This window comes from Podarcis muralis, chromosome 1 (genome assembly GCF_964188315.1).
Source record: "Podarcis muralis chromosome 1, rPodMur119.hap1.1, whole genome shotgun sequence".
Taxonomy (NCBI): Eukaryota; Metazoa; Chordata; class Lepidosauria; order Squamata; family Lacertidae; genus Podarcis; species Podarcis muralis.
The window spans coordinates 27042411-27050649 of record NC_135655.1 but is presented as its reverse complement, the minus strand read 5'-3'; the positions used below and the strand labels follow the sequence as shown (position 1 = coordinate 27050649).

The following is an 8239-nucleotide window of genomic DNA, read 5'->3' as shown; positions in this document are numbered from 1 at the left end:
GATACAATCTGAAATTCTTTAACTGATGGGGTAATTTCAAGAGCGTTGTGCAGTGAAGGTGAATGAAAAGAGGTCTTGCTTGATTGAAAATGAAAGTTGCACAGGAGATTGGTGCCTTTCAGCAAGCCCTTTGCTGAACTTCCTGAGTACTTAATTTTCTCTATTCTACCATTTTTTTTTGAACTGCCATTCATCTATATGGGCCCATGGCGGCTTACAAGAAGATACAATAAAAGCAAAACATTATCTGTTGTAAGACAGTAAAAGCTAGGAAACCGACAGTTAAACTTCCCAAAGCAGACTACATACAAATGAAAACAAAAAAAATTCCTTCCAGTAGCACCTTAAAGACCAACTAAGTTAGTTCTTGGTATGAGCTTTCGTGTGCATGCACACTTCTTCAGATACGTATCTGAAGAAGTGTGCATGCACACGAAAGCTCATACCAAGAACTAACTTAGTTGGTCTTTAAGGTGCTACTGGAAGGAATTTTTTTTGTTTTGACTATGGCAGACCAACACGGCTACCCATCTGTAACTACATACAAATGAATCTCTTAAAATGTCTGGGCAAAGAAGAGAAGTCTTATCTAGGCACTGTTAAGATTGTAGCATCAACACCAGTTCCAGTCTATAAGGAGACTCCCACAATGTCTTTGACTCATCCTTCTTTCTTCGTGTGAAAAAACAGGTATAATGGAATCATTGGTAGTGTTCCTCTTCAACTGCACTGTTTTGGTTTTTATATTTGTCAATAGCCAAAGGCCTTTACAATGGACGACAGAGAATAAAAGGAAAGCTTTCCCCTAAAATCAAACAACGTAGCCTGTAGCAGTTTACAACATAAAAAATAAATTTACAACATTAAAATTTAAAATTGGAAGACTGCACTGTTCACAAGATTTAGTTCACAGAATGCATGGGATACACTGTTTTCCAAGTACTCCTGTTGCTTGTCAGCTCCCAGATGCAATGGTGATCTCATGTGACTAGCATAACCATGGGCTGTGAACCACCATATTTAGGTTTTGCAAATGTTGCTCCCACAGCCACTATGAATCCAATAGCTATGTGGGTAGGTCATAAATTTATGCATTTTTGGCTCCCTTAATCTCCTGCATTATTTTGAGTTTGCATTTGATTGAAACCCCAGAATTGTGTTCAGGATGAAGCCCTGCAAGCTATTTAAGAGGGGGAAAATGGCAGCAACATTTTGAGGGAGAGTTTCACCTTTTAGAATTTAATCACAATAGTAATATCATTTTGCATTTCTATGCAGTCTTTCATCACAATGCACTTGATTTTTGAAAGCGGTGGCATTTTTAAACTTGAGCATTAGCATCACAATATCCTGTGTGGCAGGTAAGAGTTATCTCCTATTTCACAAATGGGAAAATTAAGGCTAAGTGACGAGCTTTCATAACTCTCAGCCCCTGAACCTGCCAGGGTTTGACATCAACAGTCAAAATGGAAGACAAACGAATAAAAAAGGGCAACACCTCAATACCGTTGTGCATCAAGCTGTAATTGACAGATTAGAATGTTATATTTTTTTCATACTGAAAACCCGTTTTCAGGGATTAATTCCTTTTGCTCTTAAACTAAATAAGTAAATGATTTACCATCCTTTTGTACTGCCATTTAACAGGCCAGCAGATTCAGCTAAACTGAAGAATGGTTTATAAGAGCCGAGGTGCTGGAAAGGTGTGTTTGCTGTTAGTGAAACTCTGGGCTATTTTTTTACTTTGCTGGTCAACTGAAATGGACATAACTATAGCCTGTGCCTTGCTACTCATTGCTTTGGCAGTGTGCTTGCCATCTAGGTGGGTAATTAATGGTTTCTATCACAGGCAATATATGTCTTCTGCAAAGGGATTCCATAGAAAAAAACTTCTGAATGGTGGTTGTACTGCCAAAGCATCTTGCTACTGTTCATGGAGGTTGCTATATTTATGAACTGCACAAGTTAATTATTAGAATGTTCTTTTCAAACCCATGCTTATAAGCTGTGGTAAACCACTTGGAGATCTTCTGGGGTTAATAAACGATGAACAAGTGTTGTTGATGATATGATCTTGGCAAGTGTAGTAGATCATCTTCTTCCAGTTGTGTCATCCAGTTGTGATGGGAGGTTTTTTGATCCATCAGTTTTCATCCAGCAAAGTGGAAGAAGGCAAATATTGCTGATTTCCCCCTCCCTCTTATAGTTGCTTTCCAACTCCCATTACAAAGGATTCCCAAATCCTCTGGAATAAATTTTGAGGGTGTGCAGGACAGAGGGAGAATGAACAAAAAATGCCTCCCTCCCCATTCCACCGATGAAAGGCTCCATTGGATCAAAGGGCCTTTTGTCAGCATAAACACTACTGGATTTATCAACATCAACTAATCTTAGCCTTCCTTTATTCTGTCTAATTAAGTACTGCTCATCCCGTATCTTTGACATTTGGGGTGGGGCTTCCAGACAGGTTTGATACCCCTCCCTCTCTCTTTTGTTTTAGTTAAAACAAACTGTACAGAGCACTATTCCTGATCACATGGCACAAACATAAGCAGTTCATACAGGAAGAATCTGGGATATCAGTGGCAGCCTTGGCAGAGAATAGAAGTGTTCATGCTTAATTACATTGGTGGTAGCAGTGCCCCAACTATGTCCATGGTTTGAAAGTTGTTGGCATAATTTAATTGCCACTCAGGAAGTCTAAAAGCAAACTGGGTGCACCTGAGATATTTTCACTTCAAACCTTTTTATAGCACATGATATATTTTGGATTTTAAGAAAATAAACCATCAGAATAGGAAGTTCACAAACAGCATTAGGAAGACACAATCTATTAAAACATGTCTATAAAAAACAGTTTATTAGTTACAAGGGATTCAGTATGAAGGAGTAGGGATGGTCAGCGGCTGTATTCCACTTGCATATATGCGACATGGGAATATTTCTCGCAAATTTAGGATAGGAGGATTTGTTATGAATGGCTTTGTGAGAAAACTTTTATTTTGACTGCATTAAAATGTGGTATGACTCCAGAGCTGAATCTAGACAACCAACCATCAGCTGGCCACCCCTGAGTTCAGAGACATATATCAGAATATGCAACAGGTATATCCAGGCCAGCAAATCATTCCCCTGGCTTGCTACACCTCAGTGGTGGTCATTATCTGTCAGGGAACTGACATCAGAGACACGGGAGAAGGAGAGGGTCTCAGATTCTGCAGGTGAAGGTCCTAGCACAAGGGGGAGACTCAGCTTGGTGGAAGGGGAAGGAAATACGCGTGACACCAAGAGTCCAGGAGAGCAATGGGAAGAGGAGGTGGAAGGGCTCCGGGATTCTTCCCTGGAAGTCAGTGAAGAGAGCCCAGGCACTCCGCTACCCACGCCCACCCTGTGCAGGAGACTCCCGTGCAATGAGAGGCGGAGACGATTAGGTGTCAAACAGCTTTTATGCTGGCAGAGGTTTAAGAAACGCCCACAGACAGATTCTGCCAGTGACTGAGGCAGTCAAGCGGAGATGGGCTGTGCAGTCTGAAGGGTTTAACCAGGCAACCAAGCACCCAAACGGGGTCGGCTTACGCACGAGTAACTCCAAACCACTACATTATCATAGAGTGAATTTATGCTGGTTGGTTATAACGTTTAAAAAGCTTTATAAAAATGCAATACCAGAGAGAGCTGTAGAGCAGCAATCCATCAGCATTGAGAGCTATATTATTTTTTTTACAGTGTTTTTACAGATCAGTGTATATCCAGCCATAGAATCATAGAATTGTAGAGCTGGAAGGGACCACAAGGGTCATCTAGTCCAACCCGTGCAGGAATCTTTTGCCCAATGTGGATCTCATACCCATGACCCTGAAATTGAGAGTCTCATGCTCTACTGACCGAGCTATACTGAGTTCTTTTCATGACCTCGTTTTTGTACAGGAAAATATTTTCTGCAGAAAGTTCTCAGAGAGGCTAATATGGCTCACAAGCATTGCAATGGTGGTTCCTGTTCTAGAGGAATTGTTCTAATAAATGTGCTTCCTTATGGAGATGTGGACAATTGTTTGGAATACAAAGAAACAGACCCCCACTGCCATTGCACCTCCCACTGTTCACTGGGCTGCTAGAATGCTCCCAAACAGATGTGTTGGTGATCAATATTTATAGACAATGGGACAAGTGTCTCAAGGTTTTATTTGCTGGGGGCGGGGGTTTTTTTCTTCCAAGCAACTTAAAGCAAGCAGTGGACCCTGCCCCTTCCATTTCTTCCTCAGCCATTTGGCCCACAAATAAGAATGACTACTGTCAGTTTCTGGGTAGGTCCATACTATCAATTTAAAGGACATCCAATGCACATTTAAAGCACATGACTTCCTCCAAAGAATAATAGAAACTGTAGGACCGTTAACAAACTACAATTCCCATGATTTTTTGGGGGGAAGTCACATGCCTTAAATGTGTGTTGGACATACAGTGGTACCTCGGGTTACGAACTTAATTCGTTCCGGAGGTCCGTTCTTAACCCAAAACCGTTCTTAACCTGAGGTGCACTTTTGCTGATGGGGCCTCCTGCTGCTGCCATGCAATTTCCATTCTCATCCTGAAGCAAAGTTCTTAACCCAAGGTACTACTTCCGGGTTAGCGGAGTTTGTAACCCGAAGTGTTTGTAACCCGAAGTACCACTGTACCTTAAATATATGGTGTGGATCTGCTCTAACAGTGGCTCTTCACTTTTTTCTTGGAAAAACTTTGAGTAGTTAGAATCCTGGCTTAAGGTGAAATCCTGTTCCAGAGAAATGAAAATGTTTGCAGCATGGCACTTGTTGGCAAACAGCCATGGAATTAAATAGACAGTGTGTATTCAGCTGAGCTTAGTTTTCACTCATAATTTTCTTCACAGCCTCCCCATTCTTCTGTAGTTTTTGTGTTTATGAAGCATTTTCTTTAATTTATGTGATGCCAAAATCAATGGGCAGTTTCTGTGCAATTTTACACATGCACAAATAAAACCCCCAAGCTTTTTTTTTTTTTTTGTTTGGACTTGCTTAATTAATATGAACTGCAGGTTAGTTGCTTTAATTAATTTGTTAAGAAAAGATCATGAAATATTAAGGGAATGAAATTGTAGAACGGTCCAGGGAAAACAGAGCAGGTACTAGCTCTCATAGCATGAAGGACAGATTCCAAAGTCTCTGTGATTAATAAATATAATTACTTTACAAAGTCTAGGCAAGAATATCTGATTTATTTATTTATTTATTTATTTACTCAGCACCACTGGTGGTCAGAATCAATGAGACACTGATTGCTCTTGGCTGCAACTTGGAGTTGCAGAGATGTACGGTAGGAAAGGAGATACTGATAGCTATTTTTTCTGCATCAGCCGTGGATAATGGATTTAAACTTCAATCTCAGACAGCTAAAGAATTCCAAATAAAAGATGGAAGGTTAAGGATCCAGAAAAACATCACAAGGGAGGACAAAAGCAATGGGACACACAGATATGTACTTATTTATTCATTCACTCCTTTATATTCTTAATAAATTTAAAAATTAGTATCATTATTATTAACAAATTAGATAAAGAGAGAAAAATAAGGGGGAAGAGGGAAGAAATAGGGTGAGACAAAGAAAATAAAAGAACTTACATTAAAATACATTAGCTCAAATTAAAATACATTAACTATCAATACATCCGTCTACGAACTCAGCTATACAGCTGCAAATAAAATGTTTTAAGTGTGTTTTAAGTGCAATATACAATGTGACACTAGAGCCTTATTGAAAATTCAATGTATTTGATTTTTTAAAAAAAAAACATTTTCAAAACATTTTCTATATGTTTGTAGATTCCACCTTAGTTTAAACATATAAATCATGTTATAATGAGGCTATTATTGGATTGTTGTAATTGAAAACTGATAAAAAATTATTATCAAAACAACAACAACATATAAATTGATACCAAATAGGTATCCACATGAAGTTGATGTTTATAAGAAATGTGTTCAGTAGCATTATTTAATAGACAGTGAGTATTCTTCCAGGGTCTAAGTATAAGCCTCACGACAACCATAAAAGCTTACAAAACCTGCCCTTTTTGTTGACCTGCTGTTAATTCCCATAGTAGAAGAATATAATTCAGGTGGGGGGGGGGTATGAAAACATGGTATTATGTACACTATCCTTTGCAGAATGAAATAAACTTCTGATGTTGTTTATATTGTCAATAGGCTCTGCTCAATGGGAGACCAATTGACATCCATTTCTATTCATGAATATGTGAAATATGTGAATATGTGAAATTTCATAAAGGATTTGATTCCTGGCATTCAACAGAACAAAGTGCAGCCATTAACTTCTTCAGCATTGACTTCATTGCAGCCCTTCAGTGTCAGTGAAAGAGCTCTTACTTAATGATATAGTTCAACACTCAGAACTCTGCAAGAAATCTGTTCCTTCCACCAATGGAGAGAAGAACTTGTATGATGCTACATATAGTAGTCTCCCCCTCCAAGGAGCTTTATAAGCACTCAAACAATGCATGTGGAAATAGACCACACAAGTCTTATCACATTATTCAGCAATCCACTGAACAGTGGCATCAAACCTTATAAATGCATAAAACGAAGATTCGGCAAAGTTAAAGGGACCCCTGACCATTAGGTCCAATCGCAGATGACTCTGGGGTTGCAGCCTTCGTCTCGCTTTATTGGCTGAGGGATCCGGTGTACAGCTTCCGGGTCATGTGGCCAGCATGACTAAGCCACTTCTGGCGAACCAGAGCAGCGCACGGAAACACCGTTTACCTTCCCGCCGGAGTGGTACCTATTTATCTACTTGCACTTGACGTGCTTTCGAACTGCTAGGTTGGCAGGAGCTGGGACCGAGCAACAGTAGCTCACCCCGTCGTGGGGATTCGAACTGCCGACCTTCTGATTGGCAAGTCCTAGGCTCTGTGGTTGAACCCACAGCGCTACCCGCATCCCACAAAATGAAGATTAAAGGTAAAGGTACCTCTGCACGTACGGGGTTGTGCGCCCATCTCACTCAAGAGGCCGGGGGCCAGCGCTGTCCGGAGACACTTCCGGGTCATGTGGCCAGCGTGACATCGCTGCTCTGGCGAGCCAGAGCCACACACGGAAACGCCATTTACCTTCCCGCTAGTAAGCGGTCCCTATTTATCTACTTGCACCCGGGAGTGCTTTCGAACTGCTAGGTTGGGAGGCGCTGGGACCGAACAACGGGAGCGCACCCCGCCACGGGGATTCGAACCGCCGACCTTTCGATCCGCAAGCCCTAGGCACTGAGGCTTTTACCCACAGCGCCACCCGCGTCCCTTTCAAAATGAAGATTACACTGCCACAAATTTATGATGTGGCTGCATCCTTACATAGCTGATGAACTTCTGCACCTTTCAAATGCACCATCTTGTAGGGATTGATGGTTCAGTTGGTAGAGCATCAGCATAGAATCAGAGAACTGTAGAGTTGGAAGGGACCACAAGAGTCATCTAGTCCAGTGTTTCCCAACCTTGGGCCTCCAGCTGTTTTTGAACTACAATTCCCATCATCCCTGACCACTGGTCTTGCTAGCTAGGGATGATGGGAGTTGTAATCCAAAAACAGCTGGAGGCCCAAGGTTGGGAAACACTGATCTAGTCCAACCCCCCGCAATGCAGAAAACTTTTGCCCAACGTGGGGCTCAAACCCACAACCCTGAGATTAAAAGTCTCATGCTCTCCCGACTGAGCTATCCAATGAGGTTTTTAAATCTCAGTCTTGTGGGTTCCAGCCCCATGTTGGGCAAAAGATTCCTGTATTTCAGGAGGTTGGACTAGATGACCCTCGTAGCCCCTTCCAACTATGATTCTGTGAACAAGTAATAGCAAGATGGCAACTGATAAAACAGAGATGGTGAGAGAATTCACATAGCTGTTACCTGAAATGTAAAGCGTGTTCTCCTTCATGTTGCGGTTGGGTCTAGCAGGACACTCCCTCTTGGTTGCTGGGCGGGACTGTTTAGATGATCATGACTGTGATTGGGCTAGATTGGGTTGTTGGGGAGGTTTCGATGTTACCATTTAGAGGGTTGGCCCGAAGGTTATATATTCTTGGCATGCAGCTTGGTGCAGTCTCTTTTGCTGTGTGCATCGGATCGCCCACCCACCCTCCCTAATTTTAGGGATGTTGCGTTTGACCTTGCTATGCCTATCATGGGGTCGTCGGCTTTTGGGGCAGGGGCCTGGTAG

The 8239-nt window shown here is 41.6% G+C and overlaps 1 non-coding gene across 1 annotated transcript; it reads right to left on the bottom strand.

The window, feature by feature from the left end:
• Positions 1–7677: 7677 nt before the first annotated feature.
• TRNAK-UUU (transfer RNA lysine (anticodon UUU)) lies at positions 7678–7754 on the bottom strand. The gene has a single exon. It is a non-coding gene; the product is annotated as a tRNA-Lys (tRNA).
• Between the last annotated feature and the right edge of the window lie 485 nt (positions 7755–8239).